At 47.1% G+C, this 25689-nt stretch overlaps 1 protein-coding gene and 1 long non-coding RNA gene across 2 annotated transcripts in view; one reads left to right on the top strand and one right to left on the bottom strand.

Annotated features, from left to right (window-relative positions):
• Window positions 1–25689, top strand: part of USP48 (ubiquitin specific peptidase 48) — a 1688863-nt gene that overhangs the window by 353751 nt on the left and 1309423 nt on the right. The window lies entirely within an intron of this gene.
• On the bottom strand, window positions 21061–22148 carry LOC138473711 (uncharacterized). Its single transcript, XR_011268874.1, has 3 exons — window positions 22100–22148; window positions 21894–22013; window positions 21061–21368 (listed from the first exon to the last, which is right to left on the bottom strand). It is a non-coding gene; the product is annotated as an uncharacterized lncRNA (long non-coding RNA).

Here is a 25689-nt window from a genome sequence, read left to right as displayed (position 1 = left end):
GCCACCATTTTAAAACGACATGCCTGGCTTAGACAATCAGGGTTTAAACTTGAAACTCAAGCTACCCTACTGAATATGCCAGTGGAGCAAAACATATTATTTGGGAAGGCAGTGGAAGACGCCCTCAAGTCTGCCAAAGACGAATATGAGACCCTCAAATCACTTGGTCAACTGACTAATAAACCACAAAGAGGTGGTAGTAATTTTCGTTGCTTTCGGGGGCAAAGCGTGCAAAGAGGAACAGGCTACAACCAAAACCAAGGTTCCTCTTGGAATACAAATTACCAAGCCACCCAGGGTTACCCCAGGGGTCAGCACATGGCCTGCAGAAGAGGGAGAGGTTCCCCCACGAGAGGTGGAGGGACACCCTCTAAGCAATGACTCCCCGCTACGGGTCCCCTCCCATGCCTCCCCAGTCGGGGGACGAAATATCGTTTTACACCCAGGCATGGGAGGCTATAACATCAGACAAATGGGTGTTATCAACGGTGAATGGGGGTTATTGTATAGAGCTACAAGGAAGACCGTCAAACCTCCCCCACGCCAAAAGAAACCATCGCAGGAAGAACAACATATCCTGCTAGAAGAGGTGAAAGCTCTACTCAAGGACGCCATTGAGCTTGTGCCACACAGAGGTAAACAAGGGTATGTATTCAACGTACTTTGTTGGGCCAGAGAAAGATCTGACCATGCGCCTGGTACTAGACCTGCGCCCTGCAAATAGATTTGTAAAACCACAAACATTTTGCATGACAACGCTACAAGAAGTAATCCCTCTATTAAAATGGGGGGGATTGCATGGCAACATTGGACATGAAAGATGCCTATTTTCATATCTCAGTGTTCCCAGCACACAAAAAATTCTTGTGATTCAAAGTAGCAGACCAACCCTATCAGTTCAAGGTGCAGCCCTTCATTATAGCCTCGACTACAACGGTGTTCACCAAAGTACTGGCGGTGGTGGCAGCGGACCTTACCAGGGAGTCAATCCCAGTACACCCTTACCTGGACGAATGGCTGATCACGGGAGAAAATTACCACCTTTGCAAGGCAAACACGCAAAGGACAATAGACCACCTCTTCCAATTGGGCTTCTCAATAAACAAAAAAAAGTGAAGTCTGATACCAAACATCAAAACAGTTCCTATGAGCTGTATTAGATAGAAAGACAGCCTTAGCCTACCCATCCATGGAAAGAGTGCAAAATATGCTTCGGCAAATACCCCAGTATCAAGCCGGTCTCTGGATAAGCGTGCGCAAAGCAATGCACCTGCTGGGTATGATGGCATCATGCATTTACCTAGTCCACCACGCGTGCCTGTGACCAATGCAGGAATGGTTGGAGAAACAATGGTCCCGGGCAAGTGGTCAGTGGGACGATCTCGTGGTTGTTTGGCCAACGCTGGTTCAGAACTTACGCTGGTGGTCAAGGGAAAATCTACTCCAGGCCAAGCCCTTCCACGAACCGGAAACACAGGTGGTCGTCACAACGGATGTGTCCCTTTCCGGGTGGGGGGCCCACTACCTTCACCACACAGCACATGGCCTGTGGTCACAAGTGACTGCACAGAAACACATGAATATTCTGGACTTATTGGCAGTCCTCAAAGCCCTACAAGCCTTCGAGGAACATCTGACGAACCGGTCGCTGCAAGTTCTAACAGCACAACTGTGATGTTCCATGTTAACAAACAAGGGGGTACAAACTCTCCAAACTGGCACAGAAATTATGGAAATGGGCATTCAGGTGAGGGATGACCCTGTCCTCCCAACATGTTCCAGGGATACTAAACACACTAGCGGACTCTCTCAGCAGAGACCCTCTACCAGAAGAGCACAAGTGGAAACTAGACACAGACGTTGTAGACCACATCTTCTCTCTTTGGGGTTACCCCTCTCTAGACTTGTTCGCTATAAGAGAAAACAAGCAATGCCCAGACTTCGCGTCCAGGTTTCCCCAGCCACTCTCCAAGGGGAACGCCCTATGGATGAACTGGTCAGGGATATTTGCTTATGCTTCCCCCCACCCCGATTCAATCAGCACGATAGTGAACAAAATACACGGGGAACATATGACGCCCATCCTAGTTGCACCTATGTGGGCGAGACAACCATGGTAACCATATTTGCGCAAGCTAGCGATGTGCAATCCCATCAAGCTCCCGTACCAGGTCAGCCAGTTGACTCAACACGGGGGGACAACGATACATCCACAACCTCACTCTTTGAACTTGGCAGCATGCCTCCTGAAGTCCTAGAGTTTGGACACCTTGATCTTCGACAACGGTATATGGACATCCTAAAAGAAGCAAGGAAACCAAACACCAGGAACTGCTATTTCCACAAGTCGAGGAGATTCGTCATTTGGTGCCAATCTAAACAGATTAACCCCATAGAGTGTATGCCATCACACATTCTTACTTACATGCTCCACCTGTTGGATTCAGGGTTGGTCTTTAATTCTCTGAAAGTCCACCTAGCAGCTTTATCAGCATACACCACCTCTCAGAGTAAGATCTCATGGTGGAAAGTGCCAGTCATCAAAGCTTTCATGGAGGGAGTGAAAAGAATACATCCTCCAGTCTCTAACCCCCTGCCTAGTTGGGCTCTAAACGTAGTGCTAGCAAAACTCATTGGACCCCCATTCGAGCTTTTGCAACAGGCTACCCTTGGAGACATTACCCATAAGACTGTCTTCTTAGTGGCTATCACTTCCATAAGAAAAGTCAGCGAGATCTAAGCATTGTCAGTGCAGGACCCCTTCTTTGTCATCCATAAAGACAAATTGGTTTTACAGCCTCCCCCTAGGTTTTCACCTAAATTTATTTCCAAATGTCATGTGAACCAGTCTATTGAGCTCCCAGCCTTCTTTCAAAAGCCAACTTGCTCAGCTGAGATCAAACTCCACACACTAGATGCGAGGAGAGCGGTTCTCTACTACGTAGATGAGACCAAACCGCTTAGGAAAATGGATCAACTGTTTGTCTTCATGGCTACAGGCAGACAAGGAGAGTGCGTTTCAAAAAGAGCAGTCTCCAAATGGATAGTCAAATGTATACAGTTATGCTATTCATTATCAGACAAGACACTGCCTTCTACACCTAGAGCTCACTCTACAAGGGGCACTGGGGCTACGTTCGCCTTTCTTGCAAACGTACCATTAGACAACATTTGCAAAGCAGCTTCATGGAGCTCAGTTCATACCTTCACTCAGCACTACTGCATTGACGCACATTCCAAAACAGATACACAGATGGGACAAGCGGTTCTAAAACATCTGTTCGAGGGGATTGGGTCCTCCGACGTATTCCATATCTATGACAGGTAATGTCCACAGCTGTGCTGCTTCGGAAAATCTTTGGCTCCTGCGTCGAAGACGTCGATGCGCCGTCGACGTCGATGCGCCGTCCCCGAGGACCTCCTCTGACGGCTGACGTCACCCGATGTGATAAGTAGGACGCACGACGCCCATAGCCCCAGTTCCGTTTTTTCCGCGAACGTGTTCGCTTCGTGAATCTCGGTACGCCTCGACTCGTTGGAGTTTGCTGTTTTCAATTCTCGGTTCGTTGAACCTGTTCGGTTTGTTGTGAAGACCTGTTTGTGGCGATGTCTTCTTCGTCTTCAACCCCGCGTCCAGGCTTCAAGAAATGCGGGGACTGTGGGTCCAAGATGTCGGTCAAGGACTCGCACGACGCCTGCCTCTGGTGCCTCGGGGAGGCCCACGATACAGACGACTGTGTCGACTGCCAGTCGCTCACGGCAAAGGCCTTGCGGGAACGCTAGAAGAAGCTGTCGGTAGGCCGGGTGTCTAAGCCCCGGAAGTCGAGGTCTGCGAGGCTTTCGACGGATGACTCGAGGGGCGACTCTCCGCGTCATCGTCGGAAGTCCAGTGGGTCTCCTTCCAGGGTTCGGTTTCGCCACTTCTCTGCCTCTTCGAGGCAATCCCCGAAAGCACTGGCATAGGTCGCCTTCCCCGTCCTCTTCCGAGGCCTCCGCCCATCGGCGGGTCGCTTATCCCTCCATGCAAGCGACACTGGAGAGGAATGGGCTTCCTTCGGGAAGCAGATGCTAGCGATTCTTGAATCGCAGCTCACCGGTCCGTCCGCGCCTCCGAGTGGGGTCGGTCGGCACCGGTCGAGAGACACCGCTCGTACGCCTTCGGGCTCGGGTGGTCGGCACGGCTCGCGGGAGAGGTCCCGCTCGGACATGGGTAGCTGTTCTCGCCATGCCCGTTCCAGGTCCCGGTCCTCGACGCGCTCAAGACTGCGTGATCCTGTGCCGTCTTCAAAGAAGACGTCGACGCCTGTGGCGCCGAGGTCGTCGTCGATTTCTCTCGAGGCTCTGCCTCTGAGGGGGCCGTCAGCACATAGGTCGTCGAGAGACATGCTCGGAGCTCCGGCTTCGAGGCCTGTGTCGATGCAGGCGGCGCTGCAGCTGACGTCGACGCTGCTTCGCTCGATGTCGACGCCTTTTCTGTTGACGCCGGTGCCGACTCGTTCGGCGCCCTCGGCGCCTTTCGAGGCGGTGGTGTCGGAGGGGCCCCATGGCACAGGGTTTGCCCCTAGAAAGGCTCTGGCTAAGGTCAGGAACTGCTTTGGTCCCCAGAGGTCTTCCTCTCCCCGCCTGGAGTACATTTCTGAGGGTGATGAAGGCTCTGATGGCGCTTGGTTTCGGTTCCCGATGAACTTATCTCGGGCCATAGCCAGTTTGATGACCTGTGGCAGTCGCTGCATGATGCCAGTGGACTGGACACCTCTCCGGAGGTGGAGTTTTGTAGGCCGGAGCCTGGCACTCATGCCGATTCTTCATATCGGCGCCTTATGTCTCGGGTCACCGAGTACTTGGGTTGGTCAGCTCCCCCAGGGGAGTTTGTTCAGGATGATCTCACGGACATCCTTGATCTCGGTCCACCCACTGCCCCGGTTTTGCCTTTTCATATGGCTCTGCAGAGAAGGGTGGCAGCGGCTTGGACTGCTCTGGAGAGTCTCCCAGCAGAGGGCAAGTCTTTGTCGCGAAAATACCATCCAGCCAGTAGCGACCCCCTGCTACTTGTCTGGGCACCCCACTCTGGAGAGTTTGGTGGTGCAGGCGACTACGGCCCCGGCAAAGCAGGCGTCGTATCCTACCATCCCTCCGGATTGGGACGACAAATGTTTTGACGGCTAGGCGAAGAAAGTGTTTTCTTCTCGTGGTATGGTGCTTCAGGCGGCCAACTCCATATGTGCCTTGTCTCGTTTCACGCACACTCTGTGGAACTTTGTTGCATTAGCGGCTGAACATATTCCCGAAGGGGACGAACGGGATGGTTTCCTTGCTATGGTTCAGGATGGCAAGGATGCCATGTGTGAGGCCGTTCAGTCGGGTTTGGACTTGGAGGATTGTGTCAGCCGGTCCACGGCGGCGAGCACCGTAATGTGCAGGTTTGCGTGGTTGCGGAAGTCTGTGTTCGCTCCTGATGTGCAGTCCCGGCTCCTCAACATGCCCTTTGACAGTGAACACCTTTTTGGCAGCACCGCTGACGAGAGCCTTGAGCGGTTGCAGACCTCCAAAGCTGCAGCAAAGTCGTTGGGCGCTGCAGTTCGCCAACCTCCGCCTTTTCGTCCTAGGGGACAGCAATGGAGGGGAGGTTCCTTTCGCTATTACTCGTCCTTCAGTAAAGCGAGGGGAGCCAGCAGTCAAAGAGGCCATCGTAAGAGTGCCAGAGGTGGAAATAAAGGTACTCGAGCTGCCAAGGCCGCTCGGGCAGTTTCCTCTTTGCCCTCAGGCAACGCCGCAGCCGCTACCATTCAGTCATGAGGCCAGGTCCCATGGTTCGCCGGTTGGGGGAAGGCTGGCGCAGCATCTTGTAGAGTGGCAAGCCACTACTTCGGATGTGTGGGTTCTGGAGATCATAACCCACGGCTACTGTCTTCCTTTTCGGCAGAGGCCTCACGACATTCACCAGGGAGCCTCTCTGAGTGTCCGGATCCGCTCCTTGCGCAGGAAATTCAAGCCCTGCTGGAGAAAGGCGCCATAGAACTGGTGCCTGTAGCGGAGAGGAACAAGGGATGGTATTCCCCTTATTTTTTGATATCGAAGAAAGACGGGGGATTGAGATCCATCATGGACTTGCACGGTTTGAACAAACTCCTCAGGAAGGACAAGTTCAAGATGGTGACTCTTTCTCAAGTCCTTCAGGCCCTTCAACTTCAGGACTAGTTGGTGTCTCTCGACCTCAAGGATGCTTACTTCCATGTGCCGATCCATCCCAAGCACAAGAAGTACCTGAGGTTCGTGGTTGGCGACTCGCACTTTCAGTTTTGGGTCCTGCCGTTCAGATTGACCTCCGCCCCGAGGGTTTTCACCAAGCTCATGGTGGTGGTGGCAGTGCATCTCAGGAAAGGGGGGATTCACGTATACCCCTACCTGGACGATTGGTTGATCAGGGGGAGCTCTCCCAAGCAAGTCCTGGATCATATGTCCGTCACCTGCCACTCCCTTCACAGGCTGGGCTGCTCCCTCAATTTAAAGAAGTCCCATTTGACACCAACTCAGCGGCTCCAGTACATCGGAGCAGTGCTCGACACGTCCCTGGGGCAGTGTTTTCCTCCTCAGGTGAGGGCTCTTCACATTCAGCAGATGGTGCACAAGTTTCATTTTGCCCAGGATCTCCCAGCGTCCGAGTTCTTGAGACTGCTCGGCCTCATGGCATCCTGCATTCTTCTGGTGCCAGAGGCTCGTCTGCGGATGAGATCTTTGCAGTGGGCACTCAAGCTCCAGTGGTCTGTCCTCCGGCAGGCTGTCGGACCCTGTTCAGGTGCCGCCCTCGGTGGCCCAGAACCTTCTGTGGTGGGCCGTCGAGGGCAATTTGATGAAGGGGGCCCCATTTTGGCTGCCCTGGCCGGAGGTGACGATCGTGACGGACGCATCCCTCATGGGATGGGGAGCTCATGCCAACGAGTTGACAGTCAGCGGTCGTTGGTCTCTGTCGGGGTCCAGACTCCATATCAATCTGTTGGAGCTGAGGGCCGTCAGGCTAGCCCTGAAGGCTTTTCTGCCGACTGTGCGCGGAAAGAGTGTCCTGATTCTAACAGACAACACGGTGGCCATGCACTACATCAACAAAAAGGGGGGGGGGGGGCAGGGTCACTTCCGTTGTGCAGGGAGGTGATGCAGATCGAATTCTGGGCCATCCAGCAGGAAGTTTCGATCTCGGCTGTTCATCTGGCCGGAGACGACAACGAGACGGCGGACACTCTGAGCAGGCAGAGCTCGATCTCTCACGAGTTGGAGCTGGTTCAGGAGATTCTCCTGGAGATCTTCGCCCTTTGGGGGACCCCTCAAGTGGATCTCTTCGCCTCCCGTGTCAACCGGAAGTGCGAAAGGTTTTGCTCGCGGGAATTTCCTCCAAAAGGAGCCTTAGGAGTCACGTTCGTGGTAGAGTGGTCATTCCCACTGCTGTGCGCGTTTCCTCCAGTCCCTGTCATCCCGCAAGTGCTGCGGAGGTTACGGAGGTTCGGTTCCCGGATGATCCTCATTGCTCTGGCGTGGGCCCGGAGGACGTGGTACCCGAACCTTCTCGACTTGTCCATCTGTCCTCCACGTCGTCTTCCCTACCGAGACGATCTGCTCTCACGGGAGGGGGGTCAGGTTCTCCATAAAGAGGTCTGATCCCTCAATCTTCACGCTTGGCTTCTGAAAGGTTGAGGTATAAGGATTGGGACCTCCCTGAAGACGTGATGGAGGTGTTGCTCTCGGCCAGGCAGCTGGCAACAAAGTCTCTGTACCGTTGCCGTTGGAGAAAGTTCTGCGACTGGTGCAGAGTTAAGAATGTGGATCCTTTTGATTGTGACTTTCCCATGTTTCTGTCTTTTTTGCTTTCTTTGGCCCACAGGGGCTTGCAAGTGTGGACCATTAAAGGTTACCTGGCGGCGCTGTCCATATTTAAGCGCTCGTCTGAAGAGTGTTCCTATTTTAAGATTCCTTTAATTTCTCAGTTCTTGAAAGGGCTCAGCGTTTGGGACAAGCTCTGACGAAACAGACTTTGTCTCGTTGGATTATTTTAGCTATCTCTGAGCTTGGCGGTTAAGGACCCTCCGGCTGGCTTGCGGGCCCATTCTACCAGAGGAGTGGCTGCGTCTACTGCCCTGCAGAGGGGAGTTCCTATTCGTCACATCTGTGATGCAGCCACCTGGGCTTCAGTACATACTTTTGTACGTCACTATTCCTTCGATTCCATCAGAGGGCAAGATCTGGCCTTTGGCAAGGCAGTTCTCTATTCCGCAATTTGATTGGGCATGCTAAATTTGTATTCTAAATTCTTTCCCTCCTCCATACGTTGGTACTCCTTTGGGAGTCTGTCATAGATATGGAATACGTCGGAGGACCCAATCCCCTCGAAGAACAAGTTACTTTCTTACCTGGTAACGTTCTTTCGATGGGATGGTCCGACGACGTATTCCATATCGCTCCCTCCCTGCCTTCACCGCTGCAGAATTTCTTTTGCGATTGCAGCTTGCGTTCCGCAAGGCCTTGTGTGTCTGACTGGCAGAAAACTGGTGGCACACGTTCTGGGAAAAAACTATAACTGAGGCTATGGGCGTCGTGCGTCCTACTTATCGCATCAGGTGACGTCGGCCGTCGGAGGTGGTCCACGGGGACGGCGCATCGACGTCATCGACGCAGGACGCAGACGCCAAAGATTTTCCGAAGCAGCACAGCTGTGGACATTACCTGTCATAGATATGGAATATGTCGTCGGACCATCCCATCGAAAGAACATTACCAGGTAAAAAAGTAACTTGTTCTTTGCCGCCACTCCTTCTCATAACCCTGCTCGCTAATCTATGCATAGCATGTGATCTAATCATATTACACAAGCATCAGAAGGAATACATTACTCACTGTAATCGTATTTCTGGTGCTTGTATCTGCTTAGATTCACATGCGCCCACCCTTCCTCCCCTGAGAGGTGTATAGATGTTTGCTTGAGCTTTACATATATGTACGTATCTGTTTGGTAACTCTGTACTCGCACTACTCATGCTATCTCATGTCAGGAAAAAATACAATCTGAGGGATCATGGGTACTGGGGACGTCACAATAGGGATAGCATTACTGGCATGCCCTATTTCGACGCCCATTTTCGAGTTCTGAAAAACAACTGTAATACTCTGCAGCTTCACCTAGATGTCGGCCTATGCATAGCATGTGAATCTAAGCAGATACAAGCACCAGAAATACAATTACGGTGAGTAATGTATTCCATATTGGTTTAACTGTACCCTGAGGATGCGAGCATGCTTTCCCCAGTGGTACTATTGCTTACCATTTAATACAAATTTGATTCTTTTATAGATTTATCTATAATGAGTTTTGTATTTTTCCCCTATGTACCTGGTTATCTGTATCTACTTGAGTAGCTTGTTTTTGTAAATGGATGTACGTAATTGTTTTACTTTATGGCGCACGCCGAATAAAAGTATATTGACTTGACTTGAAGTAGCCTGGTTCTGCTGAAACTTTATCTCAATACCTCGTTACAAAGGAGTGTGCAAGCCCCTCTACTGAGAACGAATATGGGTCAAATACCCTGTACTGGGGAATGCGTTCCCCTCAGGAGGGTCTACAACCACGTTTTAGCTCACTGCACCCTTCACAGGTTATCTCAATACCTCAGCCCTGAAATCTGGCTGACGCCTTTCCATGAATCAGGATGAGAATGAGCCAAGAACATGTTAGTCTGGAATTCTATTTTGGGGAGGGAAGGTTCTACACTCATTTTCTGGGACCCCAAACGTTTTGCATTTAACTTTTTGAATTTCTTGGATCTTTGATCTTGTTTTTGTGGTCAGAGGGACTTCAGAAGTCCCCCCTGTAACGGCAACCCTTTTTCGTATGATGTGCAATGATGGCCCATATGGCTACTAGGACAGGGGTTCTTTTGAAGCACCCCATTTTGACACTACAGTGATACTTCTCTCTACACTGGTGCTGTTTTAGTAGGCTGGTGGCAGCTGCATTTTGATTTTGGCTTTACCAGGGTTCCACCTGTTTTGAACTCCATTAGTACTGCAAAGTACCAACATCGCAGCCATTGGAAATACCAGTTAATATTTTCAAATCCTAACCTTGGCAGTTTTATTTTGGGCCATCTTTTTAGGAGCTATGCTACAGGTGCTAAAATGGCCATTGTGCATACATGGGCTCCCTCTGAACCCCGCCCTCCACCCTTCTTAGTGGTTTGTACTGATTTAGACTGGTTCCTGCCCTAGACAGCTTTAATACATAACCTGTATAGGTGGACCTCAGTGTTTGGCAGTTGTTAGAGCCAGCCTGATTAGTTAGCTGCCAACACCTTTGTGCGTCTGCCTGGTGTGGTATTGATGATCAGCCTATGAGTGATGTATGTATGTATTTATCATGGGAATAACCGGTGCATTCTTAAAGTTTACAAATGTGTTCCTGAATTGCTTGTTGATTTGCACAAAGATGAGATGCTGAATTTCTTGAACCAAGTTGGGTCATACTGGCTGGACATTGAGTCCTTTGTCCTTCACTACAGTTTCTTGATGTCCTTCCTGAACTGTTCCTTTCCAACCTGATCTTTCCTCCTCCCTGGCATGAGTAGAGGTCATGTGCTGGGTTTGTTTTAGGCCATCTTGCAACTGTCTTCCTGTGATAACCTTGTGGACACAGCATTTTGAGATAGGAAGCCTGTTGTCAAGGAAGGCAGTAGGAAATGTGTCAGAAGTCTGACCCTGTTGAGGGGCATGGGACTTCTCTTTGCCTGTGTTAGGCAGCCTACCAGGGCAGTGCAAGAGCCAGACCTGTCCCGGAGGTGGTGTGAGTGTTTAGTCCCCCCCAACCTCCCCTGGTCCCTGGCTTCCTAGAATGTGTAGTTATTTATTTGCAGTAGTACCTCATTCCATATCCCAGAGCCTATCGGCCTCTGTGCTGGCCAGGTCTCCTTCCAATGCTTCAGGTGGTTCCTGGGAAGTGGCACCTTCCAGAGACAAAAATAGCTAATAGTACCCCAATGCACCTGGGTCCAACGGCCAGCCCTTACTAGAAAGAAAGAGGTGTTTTCTCCAGTGAAGATTGACTATCCTCCCTCATTCAGAAGCTGAGTGGAAGACCGAACACCTAGCACAGAACACCCAGTCATGCTACAGGGGAACAGTGGAGCAGCAGAGTTGGAACCAGAGGTTTTTTTTTCAAGATTAGTTTATTACAAACCTTTCATGACACAATTTCTTTAATAAGCTATATGAAACGTATGTTAAAATAATTCACATAAAACAAAAACCAATCATTCAAAACCAATCTTTAAAAAAATAAAAGCAAAAAAAACCTAAGAAATATGGAGAAGAAATTTACACAAGGGAAGAAGTGAATTGCAACCAACTATACCTCATATTCAAAACAAATTAGACCCAGACTTGCATGAATCGTGTACCTTCTCAAATATACTCCGACATAATGTCCTTTTACCTTTCCCCACACTCCTTCATTAAATTGCTATTATGTCAACATCCGAGCAGGCCACCAAATGCAACCCTATAAGGTTGACCTTTTGTGATTAATGATTAGTTCTTCTCATGCTCAACCGTTGGGCTCCTATTCCCGTGTAACCCCCTAATCCTGTCCTATCCTATTTCCCTCACTATAATTACCAACATGAACACTGCATCTAAAAACATTAACGCAAATACCAGAACAAATTCCTACCCTTATAACCATCTCGCCCACCACTCCTCTGCAGACAAGCTATAAATGTACCCAAGAATCGTGTTATAGTACTAAGTCCTTTAATCTACATCCTTTAATTCCAATACCTCCCTTCTCATGCATTACATACTCTTTGGAGGGATACAGATTCATTCGGAAGCATTGAGATCTGGCTCGATGGTAGCAGCTATGGAATTTTTTATCTTTTCCTTTTCGTCTTGCGTCTTAATCCAGTCCCGATGCCATATTGTATTGTACTGTGGTGGTGTCAAGATGTTTTAGTATTGCCTCACTATTTTCTATCCATTTCTCAAGAACCCTCTCCCTCTTGTTACCTTTAAACAGATCAAAGTGAATGAAGCCTCTTTCATTACACATTTCCGAAATAAGCTTATCGACTTCCAAAGGGTAATCACATACATCGATGTAAGCCTTAATTCCTATTGGTACTCCTTTTGGAAGTGATAATAGTCTCTTCCAAAAGATTGATTCCAACAGTGCACAGGTTTCCCCAAGTTAATCTGAATTATGTTTCTGCTCCATAAGTTAGTATAGGGATCACTTTCTGTTTGTAGAAGGTCAAAGTTGGAGCACATTTATTTATTTAGAGACATTCCCTGTGACACCAGGTTTTCGACCTTTGCTCCTTTAGTCGTGGATTATCGTGCAGGTTTGAATTTAGACAGACACCCGGTATCGTACTGATTCCACTTGTGTTATTTGTTCATTACCCAGGATCCCCTTAAAGGAGACCTTTACCTCCCAGGGGTTGCATGCACATGATTCTTGATTTCCTAGCATTAATTTCCAGCCCATTCTCTGCGACATTGTTTTGTAGGGAGTTCAACTGGCGCTGTAGGCTGATCGCGTCTGGTCGATCAAGACCAGATTGTCCGCGTACAGAACCCACATGATTTTTTTCTCCATTCACTTTCGGTGGAAATGCCCTTTCACCCTCCAAAAAGCTGACCAAATCCAACAAAAATAAATTGAATAGGGCCAATGCTAGGGGACCACCCCTGCTTTAGCCCTATGCAAGTTCCTATCTCTTTATTTGCAGGCTAGTAGTTGTATAAAGAGCCTGAATAGTGTAATGCTCACCTGATTCCCGCAGAGGCGCCGGTCTTGACTGGGTGAATGCCGTATCTTCAAAGGTGATGTGTAACCCACGGTTGGCTCTTTGGGCTGGACCTTTGTGCACTGTATGTCTGACTCGAAGAGTAAGATGTCTTAGGTAAGTGAACGCCGAGCTCTCCATCTGCCTCGGGGCAGGGTGCCGTAACCAGTTTCTTCACTGGATAAGGGTGCAGGCCTCTTGACCTCAGAGGACTGCTGTCCGTCGTTAACTGCACGAACGGTAAGTTCTGGGCACTTCAAATGTCTTAAAAGTCTTTTGTAATGATATCTCTTGTTTTGCAGGGTTCCGGCGATGGCGGATGGCGGGCTGATGAGAGTTGAGGATCGAACCCGCGTGAGGAATAGAAGCGCCTGGAAGCACATAAGTAAGCGCTTGTAGCCTGCTTCACGATGCGCACTAACTGTCCCTTTTATCTTGCAGGTACAAGTTCGGAGCTTTAGAGAAGCTGAAGGGTGCTGGAATACCCACTGGATTCGGCGTGGGAAGGAGTAATGGCACGTGAGTAATAAAGTTGCCCAATGTCTTTAAACGCACCTTCTTTTGTCTTTCAGATGCGGGATGCAGCGCCGAAGGCCTCCGGAGCGTGCGAAGAGCTGGTAAGCTTTTGTCTTTCAGATGCCGGAATGCAGTGCGAAGACCTCCGGAGCATGCGAAGAGTAGGTAAGCCTTTGTCTTTCAGATGCCGGAATGCAGCGCAAGGCGTTGGTGACAGCCGATGGACCAGGTAAGAGATGCGCTGCCACTGAAGACCGTAGTGCTAACCTGTTCTTTCTTTGTCTTTACAGGTGCTGCTGAAGACTGGATTCCAGGATGGTAAGCCTTTGTTCCCTTAGGCCCAGGATCAGAAGCAGAAGACACGATGAGCGTTCTGCTGCAGAGGGTGCAGAATAACGCAAAGCAAGATTCATCCATCGGGTGTGGTTTAAATAGCCTCCTGTAGTGCTTAGGTGTCTCCTTCCACAGCCACGCCTAGGTAAGAAAAGAGTTCCTGCTTTCCAGAAGAGTTCCAGTGTTCTGAACCTAGGGAGTGGCTCCTGCCCCACCCAACAGGAAAAGTAGTCCCAAACAGAAGAGGATCAGGGGTTCAACTGGCAGGTAAGTAAGCAGCATGGTCTGCTGCAGGTAAGTCCACCCAAGCATTATGAGCCCGGCGCTTCCAGCGCTGGGACTGGGCATCTTTATGAGCCTGGTGCCACTGGCGCCAGGACATGGTCCAAAAGGTCCCAATTGGAACTGGCTGGCACTCGGAACCGGGGTTATGGGTCTGCTTCCAAGGGAGTCGGGCAAGTCCTGATCTTTTGGAAGCAGAGATCATGACAGCACCCCCCCCTCAAGGCCCCTCCCAAACCGGGCTTCTCCGGGGGTTTGGGCTTGTTAGGAAATGTTCGATGAAATCTTTTGATTAGACGAGGCGCGTGGACATATTCTGCAGGTTCCCAGGATCTTTCTTGGGGACCGTAGCCTTTCCAGTCAATCAGGTAAAATAGTTTAGATTTGGAGATCTTGGAATCCAGGATGCTTTTGACTTCAAACTCGAGTTCTCCATCAACTAGAATAGGTTTTGGAGATGTAGTTAGTCGGGTTTGAGGTTGCACGGGTTTTAATAGAGAGACGTGGAAGACCGGATGTATCTTCATGTGAGGGGGCAAGTCCAACTTAACCGCTACTGGATTTACTATGGTAGTGATGGAATAGGGACCAAGGTATCTTGGGTTGAATGTGCGTGGTCCTTTTAGAGGTAGATATTTGGTGGATAACCAGACTTGATCTCCTACTTGATACTGGGGGGCTTCCTTCCGATGTTGGTCTGCTCCTTTCTTGTATTGTTCTTTAGCCCTTTGAAGGTGAGAAACGGCTTCCTTAAAGGCTTGGGTGATTGTAGAATGCAGGTGGTCTACTGCTGGTTTTCCAAGATCTTGGAGTGGATCCAACTCCGAGGTTCGAGGGTGACTACCGTATAAAAGAAAAAACGGGGTCTTCCCAGTTCCCGAGTGGACAGAGTTATTGTAGGCATATTCGGCTATCCAAAGGATATCTTTGCAAGTTTTTTCAGTTTGTTGTAGCATGCAGCGCAAATACTGTTCCAGAGTTTGATTGGTCCTCTCGGTTTGTCCGTCGGTTTGAGGGTGGTGGCTGGTCGAAAGTCTCACATCAATTTGAGCCGACCGACAGCAACTTCGCCAAAAATGAGAAATAAATTGACTACCTCGATCCGAAATTAGAACTGAAGGAAAACCGTGCAGTCGGATGATGTTTTCGAGAAATTCTCAGGCCAGAGTTGCTGCTGTTGGTAAGCCTTTGAGTGGAATGAAATGCGCCATCTTGGAGACTAGGTCCACGATTACCAGGATCGTATTGTATCCGGAGCATGGAGGTAGATCGGTGATGAAGTCCATAGAAAGCGTATGCCAAGGGCGAGGCGGGATGTCAATAGGGCGTAAGAGGCCGGCTGGTTTTTCCTTTTGACTCTTGTTTTGGGCGCATACTCCACAGGACATTATAAAGTCTCTGATATCTTTTTTCCAAGACGGCCACCAGAAGTAGCGCTTGATCTTTTCCGAGGTCTTGATCATACCGGGATGTCCTTCCATTAAAGAATCGTGATAACAAGAGATTACCTTTTTCTGTAAATCTGTGCTGGGCAGGTATAACCGTTCTTGGAAATATAATAGGTTGTCCTTCGCCGTAAAGTCCTTTCCCTGCAGATGCCAATTCTGTATGTGTGCTGGAGTTACCAGTAGTCTGGCTTTATCCTTAACTTCCTCTATGGATTGTGTGGCGATTACACCTAGAATTCTTTGTTCGGGAATGATAGGTACAGGTTTAGGATTGATCAAATGTTCTTCCACTCCCATCCGAGAAAGGGCATCAGCTTTACCGTTTTTTGTACCAGGTCGATAGGTAATTATGAAGTCAAACTCGGCAAAGAATAGTGCCCAACGGAGTTGCCTAGAGGATTGAGCTTTTGCGGTTTTCAAATATTGCAGGTTTCGGTGATCTGTAATCACAGTAACGGTGTGTCGGGCCCCCAGAAGATAATGCCGCCAAGCCTTAAAGGCGGACTTGATAGCTAGAAGTTCCTTATCAGTAATAGTGTAATTGATTTCAGGAGGCAAGAATTTGCGGGACCAAAATGCCACGGGATGCAACTGATTGGTTACTGGGTCCTTTTGTGATAGAACTGCCCCCATGGCAAGGCTCGAAGCATCAGTTTCAACGATGTAGGGGAGTTCTGGGCGAGGATGTTTAAGATCGGTGCAGAGATAAATCTAGTCTTCAAATTCTGGAAAGCTTGTTCCGCCTCGGTAGACTATTCAAAACGTTTGTTTTTCTTTAACAAGGCGGTGATGGGCTGGACTATTCGAGAGAATTCGGGGATAAACCTGCGGTAAAAGTTAGCGAAGCCTAACATGCTTTGAACACCTTTTACGGAGGATGGCGATGGGCATTTGAGAATTGCATCAACCTTCTTTGAATCCATACGCACTCCGCTAGGTGATAATATGAATCCCAAGAATTCAACTTCAGTCACGTTGAAAACACATTTTTCCAACTTAGCGAAAAGTTTGTGTTGACGCAATCTCTCGAGGACCATTTTCACGTGTTTCCGATGTTCAGTTTCCGATGAAGAATAAACGAGGATGTCGTCAATGTAAACAACACACACATCTATGAGCTCTCTGAGGACATCGTTCATAAAATATTGAAAGGCGGCCGGGGCATTGCAAAGTCCGAAGGGCATGACCTGATATTCAAATAGCCCATACTTGGTGCGGAAGGCTGTCTTCCATTCATCGCCCTCTTTTACTCGTACCAGGTGGTAGGCTCCTCTAAGATCCAGCTTTGTATATATGCATGCTTTTCTGACTTGGTCCAGGAGTTCAGGGATCAAAGGTAACGGATATCTATTCTTAACGGTGATCTGGTTCAGGGCGCGATAATCTATACAAGTTCTAAGGTCCCCTTCTTTTTTTGGAACGAAGAACAAAGCTGAGGAAGCAGGGGACTTGGAAGGACGAATAAACCCATTCGCTAGGTATTGATCCAGGTATTGTCGGAGGTGAAGATTCTCAGGCTCGGTGAGGGCATAAATTCTACTACAAGGAGGAGTAGATCCAGGTATCAGGTCTATCTGGCAGTCATAAGACCTATGAGGAGGTAGAGAGTTAGCCTGATCCTTCCGGAAAACATCTTGGAATTCTAGGTATTCAGGAGGTAACTGGGGAGCCTCCGAGGAAATTGCTGCCAGTGCAACACCAGGTCGAGGGTGACAAGTAGAGAGACATTCTGGAAACTGAACAGTTCTTGCTCGCCAATCGATCTGAGGATTGTGCTTCTCTAACCAAGGAATTCCTAGAATAATCTGGAACTGAGGGGCCTTGATCACATCGAACACGATCTTCTCATGGTGTCCATCTGGACTTACTAGCGTCACTTCTTGGGTGGTATGCGTTACTGGTCCGGAGGCTATCTCCGTACCATCCACCGTAGTAATGACGTCCTTTACAGCCTTTGGACAAAGAGTCAGATTCATCCTCAAAACCATTTCATGATCCACATAATTGCCGATGGCACCGCTGTCGACGTAAGCTTCAATCGCATGTAATCGATCCGGATGTTCAGGGCTAATGAGGACCATAGGTATCACGAAATGCGAGGTCACGGAACTGGTTTTAACCCTCGGCAAGAGGACCTCTATTCTTGTCGGGCGAGGTCGTTTCCCTGCTCAGAGTTTGTGACCCTGGTAACTGCAGCTCCTACTGCCTTCTTGGCTGGTTTCACCGGACAGTCTCGAAGAAAGTGCCCCGAGTTTCCGCAATAGAGGCATAATTGCAGCTGTTTTCTCCTTTCCCACTCCTTTTGTGTTAGTGGTCCTTTCAGGCCCCCTATTTGCATGGGTTCCCCGGAGTCTACTCCTTTGGTAGGAGTTGGTGGTTTGGAAAATACTCGAGCATCAAACTTGGAACGATCGGCCTTCCTGTTCTGCAGTCTGTGGTCAATTTGAACGACTAAGTCAATATAGTCCGAACAGTCTTGCGGGGGATTCACTACTTGGAATAACACATCTTTGAGCTCTCCACGTAGACCTCTATAAAACGGCGTAATCCTTTTGTCCTCAGGCCATCGAGTTTCCACTATCAGTCTGTTGAAAGACGCAATATAAGCCAAAAGGTCTTGATTACCCTGTCGCAATGAAAGGAGCTCATTGTCCAAGGCCTGCCCCTGTGAATGTCTTGCAAACAGTTTTTCCATACTGAGCTGAAAAGCTTGAAAATCATGCAGAACCGGATCATCTTGATTAACTAGAGGGATCGACCAGTCTGCCGCATTGCCACTAAGGTACGAAAGCACGAAAGCTACCTTAGCTTGATCAGTTGGAAAGGCTGCTGGCCAGCATAAGAAGTGCAACCGGCACTGGTTAATAAATACTGCAAACCTCTTTGGGTCACCAGAAAATCGTTCGGGCGGAGCCAGAGGTACATTCCCCAGGTAGGTTGATCTGCACTGGGTTCGTAGAGGATGTTGAAGGAAGATTTGCCCCTGATGCGGGTAACAGAGTTTGTCCAGTTTGTGACAGTAGCAATTGTCTAGCGAGATCGTCTGTTCGCTCCTTGGAAATAATCAGTTCCCTTCTTAGAGCATTTGTTTCCTGACGGGCTGCATGCACTTCTGCTCTTAGTTCCCCAAGTAACTGAGCTAGCTGGTCGGTATCCGAGGTTTCCATAGCGCCTGGGTGGGAGTTTTGCGGTAGGCTTTGCGTTCTGGAACGCTCACCTGATTCCCGCAGAGGCGCCGGTCTTGACTGGGTGAATGCTGTATCTTCAAAGGTGATGTGTAACCCACGGTTGGCTCTTTGGGCTGGACCTCTGTGCACTGTATGTCTGACTCGAAGAGTAAGATGTCTTAGGTAAGTGAACGCCGAGCTCTCCATCTGCCTCGGGGCAGGGTGCCGTAACCAGTTTCTTCACTGGATAAGGGTGCAGGCCTCTTGACCTCAGAGGACTGTTGTCCATCGTTAACTGCACGAACGGTAAGTTCTGGGCACTTCAAATGTCTTAAAAGTCTTTTGTAATGATATCTCTTGTTTTGCAGAGTTCCGGCGATGGCGGATGGCGGGCTGATGAGAGTTGAGGATCGAACCCGCGTGAGGAATAGAAGCGCCTGGAAGCACGTAAGGAAGCGCTTGTAGCCTGCTTCACGATGCGCACTAACTGTCCCTTTTATCTTGCAGGTACAAGTTCGGAGCTTTAGAGAAGCTGAAGGGTGCTGGAATACCCACTGGATTCGGCGTGGGAAGGAGTAATGGCACGTGAGTAATAAAGTTGCCCAATGTCTTTAAACGCACCTTCTTTTGTCTTTCAGATGCGGGATGCAGCGCCGAAGGCCTCCGGAGCGTGCGAAGAGCTGGTAAGCTTTTGTCTTTCTGATGCCGGAATGCAGTGCGAGGCGTTGGTGACAGCCGATGGACCAGGTAAGAGATGCGCTGCCACTGAAGACCGTAGTGCTAATCTGTTCTTTCTTTGTCTTTACAGGTGCTGCTGAAGACTGGATTCCAGGATGGTAAGCCTTTGTTCCCTTAGGCCCAGGATCAGAAGCAGAAGACACGATGAGCGTTCTGCTGCAGAGGATGCAAAATAACGCAAAGCAAGATTCATCCATCGGGTGTGGTTTAAATAGCCTCCTGTAGTGCTTAGGTGTCTCCTTCCACAGCCACGGCTAGGTAAGAAAAGAGTTCCTGCTTTCCAGAAGAGTTCCAGTGTTCTGAACCTAGGGAGTGGCTCCTGCCCCACCCAACAGGAAAAGTAGTCCCAAACAGAAGAGGATCAGGGGTTCAACTGGCAGGTAAGTAAGCAGCATGGTCTGCTGCAGGTAAGTCCACCCAAGCATTATAAGCCCGGCGCTTCCACCGCTGGGACTGGGCATCTTTATGAGCCTGGTGCCACTGGCGCCAGGACATGGTCCAAAAGGTCCCAATTGGGACTGGCTGGCACTCGGAACCGGGGTTATGGGTCTGCTTCCAAGGGAGTCGGGCAAGTCCTGATCTTTTGGAAGCAGAGATCATGACAAATAGCCTCCAGCAAATCCCCTGGGCAACACCAGGGTACCAGTCTCTTCCACAATAAGTCCCTCTTAATGCAATAGAAAGCTTGCGCCAGGTCAAGAAATGCCAAGTACACTTTTTTTTTATCTCTGATCGCTTTTGTTTTCAAAATGTTTAGGATAAACGGGTTAAGCCCTGTCCCAACCCCTTTAACAAAGCCCGTTTGTCGAATGTCATATAACTTCTCCTTTTCCACCCACCATGTCAAACTTTATAAGATGAGCGATGCAAATAGTTTTCCCAATACATCCAAAAGGGTGATAGGGCGGTCGTTTTTTGGGTCCACCCTATCGCCCATTTTGAATATGGGAACTATTATTGTTTTCCAGGACTCAGGCACTGCCCGGACTCGCATCACCTGTTTGAATAATACAGTTGCAAATTCTGGCCATTGAGCAATTGAGGATTTAGGCATAACATTGGTTAGCCAATCTGGCCAGGGGGCTAGTGAGTTAATGGCCCTTTTAATTAGATCTGCCTAGTCTTCCTTATGAAATGGGATATTCCATCCCTGATGCAATTTCTCGATACACCTTTGGTTGCTTTGATCTACTGGGTCACTGATATCTCCCAAATGCCCTATCCAGGCATCTTCCGTAACTACATTAATCAACAATGCGTCTTGTGATTAATTATTTTCATTGATTGCCAGATCTGAGTAGTGTTCCTCTGGCAAATAGCCTTTAACATGTTTTCAGCGTCTTTCTGAAGGATTACTGCTTTGTATGAAATTAGGCAATTCTTATCTTTCTTTGTTTTTTGTATTCGCTGTTGTCTTTCCTTAGTCGGAAGATATCTGATCGCTCTGTCTGCTCTTAATGCTTTCTTTTCCTGGACAATTCTTGAATCATATGTATGTTTATGCTTAATACCCACCTTTCCATTACCTCTCCCTTCTATGTAGTCCATCAACAGAATGTATAGGTGTGTCAGAAAACTGACACTAGAGAATTGCTTACCCCTCACTACTCTAACCTCAAAGATAGGTTGGAAACTTATTGTCACACATATATATATTTACAAGACAGCATTAATCTGTAGAGACAGCAGTTATATCAAGAACCATATGCATGAACATAAATAAACATAATTTTAATAGGGGATGTCAAACATAAGGTACAGTGCTCAGTGTCAGGAAAAATAAGACAGGGTTATACGTAACAGAAAACCAACAAGAAAAACAGACATAAAGGATGAATAAACTTAATATACTTTCTAATCCTAATACACAAGTTGTACAAAATGACTAAAATTTAGACATTTCATGAGATAAAAAATGTGTCGACATGTTTCGGCCAGTAATCAGATGGGACAGTTTCTCAAGTGTCCATACAAGGGATAAATGTAGTGGCCATCATCAGGACAGGACATTTCTTCAAGATGAGCCTTATGGACAATTTACTATTGGCATCAGAGATCTAAAAAGACATATATGTGCAATTAATTATAAGACATCAAGCATTGACTTCAAAAATAAGACTAAAATGTTCTTCCATGCATAGGTTCTAATGTATACACAAAACTCATATTGGCTGTCTATTTTATTCACAAAAACTATGTAGGTAAACTATCAAACTGTATTCTATCTCCAAGATAGTATATCTACCGTGTTTACCACGGACCACAGTTAACATACCCTTGTGTGACATCTAAGAAAAAATCCACCCCTTACCACTAGCTCCTAGGTCGAGTGTGATCAGCACAGTGAAAAAATGAACCCTGGTGATCCATTTAAGGGACAAAAACGTCACCCATAATGCCTAATTATTAGTCATCTAGTTAATTCATAGCGTCACCTACATCAATAGGTAGGAAATGGCCAGTCGTTTTGAATTAGTTCTTTTGCTATTAATATGTCATTTATCAGGTTGTTAATCCCAAAGGACAGTGTTCCATCACACCTCGGGACACAAAAAATAGTGTTCATGCAAAGAAAGACTTACATCCGGATATCGTCGAGTGAATCATGCACATAACCGGAGGAAAATCCCGCTAGGCATCATTTAACACATCCAAAGTGGAGCTTAGAAACGGCATTTGTGGTATTGAATTCACAGCGTATCCTAAGTGAAGTATAAGAAGCAAGTATTTAATCTTATGGTCTTGTTAGACATGAACAAACTTTTTAACAAACGCTATTTTTATATACCTGTTCACAAGGAAAACGTCAATTGTAATTTTTAATGTGAAGAGGCGATCAGGAAATTAATACCAACGCTAGGACCCCAGTGGCAATAGAATCCGTGTAGTCGAGGGTATGTTGTCCAGTTCGTGTGCAGACAATCTGTAGAAATACAGAGCACAAAGAACTGGTCAGAAAACACGCTATTAGCGAGAGCGAGCTTGTTACTCTGAGGTGTGTGGAATACGGATGCTTACCTTGCACTCCTTGGTTCCGAGACGAACGATCCTCTCGCCGCAGCCGTGTTGTAAAGACTAATGACCAACAGACGTGCGGAGGACGGGATTAAATAGGTCTCAGCGTTGACTTAACGGCAGGCGGAGGCTCATTGATTTAAAGATAGTGTTTTAATTGTCTCGTAGCAGGCATGGACTTAAGCCACACGTCACTGCTTGATGGCAATGGAGGCCAAACATACAGGGGAAAAAAACCCCAGAAATCAAAGGGCGCTACACCAAAAGGTCAAAAGCGGCCCAAAATGACACGTGGGCAGAGGTCCACCAAAGGTGCCCCCTTGTAACGCATCCACAACGGGAAACAGCCACCATATGGCCAATCAGAGGTCCAAAGGAGACAGAGAGTAAAACACACGGAAATATGGATATCTAGTACCCTCATACATGATCCAAATCATGTGATTAAACTGTACTGTACTGTGGAATGCCACAGAAGAATTTAAACCCTGGCTGACCGTATTCAGATTATATATCAACCTTTGTTCAGCTAGGCTCAGGGCTAAATCTCTATTACCTCCTCTAGGGGAGGGTAAGATTTTTTGAATGACAAACCATTTAAAATCAGTGTAATTATGTTTTGCCGCAATATAGTGAGACACCAGGGGTTTTTTCTCGATTTTATTCTTCAAACACGACCTGTGTTCACAAATTCTAAGCCGTACAGCGCGGCTGGTTTTTCCTATGTACAATAAATTGCACTGACATTTAATGCCATAGATAAGCCAATCTGAGGCACAATTGGAAAAGTGTTTTAAATTCCATATTCTGCCATTAAGTTCAATCGACTTACAGTTAGATGTTAAAGCACAAACTGAACAATGGCCACATTTGAAATGTCCTACTACCGGTGGAAAGTTCCACAGGGTAGTTTGTGATATATGTGGACATATAACTGGATAGGTATGAACCAAGCGGTCTTTTACATTTTTTTGCCGTTTAAAAGCAAACCTAGGTTGGGCAGGGCAGAATTCTTCCGTAGTCAAAATATGCCACTGTTGTTTGATAACTTTGCGTAAGGCATTGCTGATGGGGCTGAACGTGCTCACACACGTTATTCTATCTTCTGTAACCATGGGCTCATGATGAAGGCATCTAGTTCTATTGGCATATTTAGCTCTTTTATATGCTCGATTGATGCATTTTTTGGGGTAGCCCCTAGTAAATAACCGTTGCTTTAGATCTTTACTTTCTCGGATAAAGTCACCGAGATCAGTACAATTTCTTCTTAGTCTTAAGAATTGCCCGATGGGTAAATTTTCTCGTAGACTAAGGGGATGGAAACTGTTGTATCTGAGGAGTGTGTTTTTATCCGTAGGTTTACGAAAAAGTCTGGTGTTCAAAGTGCCTTCTTCAGTTTTAAAAATGGAGAGATCCAAAAACGGGATGGTGGTTGTATCAAAAGTCATAGTGAATTTAATGTGTGGATTATGATTATTTAGCCATTCTAGAAAGGAATATAGGCGGGGGAGATCCCCCTGCCAAATCATAAACACATCATCTATATAACGAAACCATTTTAAGATGTTGTCTTTGAAAGGATTAGATGGATTATATATAGAGGTGCTTTCAAAATGGTCCATAATAAATTGGCCAGATCTGGCGCAAAAGTCGCCCCCATGCTTGTCCCATGAATTTGTTTATAGAAGGTCCCTTCATAAAGAAAAAAGTTTTCAGTGAGGGCAATTTTAATGCACTCCATAATGAATGATGTAGGTACTTTCGACAGTGTGTCCGTCCGTTTGTTCAAAAAAGTCTCCATAATCATTAAACATTCACCCTGTGGGATGCTTGTATAGAGAGAAGTTACGTCTAAAGTAACTAAAAGATCTGTGGTGTTAAGATGAAGTTCAGATATTAGATTAATCATACTAGTGGTATCTTTTACATAAGAGTTCATTTTTAACACAAAAGGTCTAAGAAAATAGTCGGCGTAGATGGACAGTGGCTCAAGGATGGAATTGATAGCTGATACAATCGGTCTGCCCGGTGGAGTACGCTCGTTTTTATGAACCTTCGGGAGGAGGTAAAAAGCAGGAATGGTAGGTGATGTTTTAATGAGAAATTGATGTTCATCCTGATCGATCCATTCCTCTTGCAAGGCATGGTCCATCAGGCTTTTGATTTCTTCCCGAATGGACCCCGTAGGGTCATGATTCAGTTTACGGTAAAATACTGGATTATTCAATTGAAGCATGACCTCTGTGGAGTACAATGTAGTATCCCACAGAACAATACCTCCGCCTTTGTCCGCAGGTTTTATTAAGAACGCCGAGTTGTTTTGTAGAGCAGTTAGAGCGATGCGTTCGCTCTTACTGAGATTGTCTTTATGTTGATTTTTGTCTTTCAAAAGATGTTTAGTTTTTTCTAGGATCTTATTTTCAAAGGCTAGAATAGCCGGACTAACCATAGCATTAGATGGAGTGAAATGCGACGGTAATTTGAGGCCAGTAGTACTAGATGTTTTGGTAGAAGGCTGGCCATCTTTAAAAAAATATTTTAGGCGAATTAGACGGAAGAATTTATACAATTCAACCTGAGTGTCAAAGTCCTTTGCTTTAGTAGTTGGGATAAAACTCAGTCCATTTTTAAGGACTGATGTTTCGGCATCAGTGAGAACATGATTTGACAGATTATAAATAGGAATCACCAGTTCTGAGGAGGGCCCCTCCAGTTGCGAGTTTGCATCCGTGGAGGCCCTTGATGCCATGGGCGTGATTTGTTCCCTCGCCCTCGAAAAAAAGGAAGGGTTGGGTTGTTGATGTTGGAACCGCTGGAGGTAGAAGGGTTGTCAGAATCACTACTTGACGTGGTGTTAGATGTATTAGAGAAACTCACATATTTGTTCCTCGGGCGACCTGTGTTTTTGTTTCTGCTCTGTGATTGTTTATTTTGATCATCGTAAAAAGAGGGAGCAAGATAAGGATAGGTAGTGATTTCCCTATAATTTTCATTGTCTTTTTTGTATTTCCAGATTTTCTTATCTAAAGTAAATTTTTTAAATTTTACTATTTCTTCTTCAATTTTTGTCAGTTTTTCTTTGATATCTTTTATAAGATTATCACCTATCATCTTGTTTTCAAGAGTTTCAATTTCCAGTTTTTGTTTGGTCGTCTCTTCTACCGAAGTATCGATGATCAAAATCAAATAATCACGTGAGCATTTATTGCCCACAGCGCTAAATTGTCCCTTAAATTTAGGATTGTCTAAAAACACTCTTGGAATATTTTTTACTTGCAACCCTTCAGGTATTATACCTGCTTTTAAATAGGCAAGCATCATCTGTCCATGAGATTCTGTGCGAATCAACAGAGGCACATAGTT

This window comes from Ambystoma mexicanum, chromosome 8, assembly GCF_040938575.1.
Source record: "Ambystoma mexicanum isolate Mex_15411 chromosome 8, UKY_AmexF1_1, whole genome shotgun sequence".
NCBI classification, from domain to species: Eukaryota; Metazoa; Chordata; class Amphibia; order Caudata; family Ambystomatidae; genus Ambystoma; species Ambystoma mexicanum.
The sequence above is the reverse complement of the archived record's forward strand: the minus strand, read 5'-3'. Positions and strand labels throughout refer to the sequence as shown.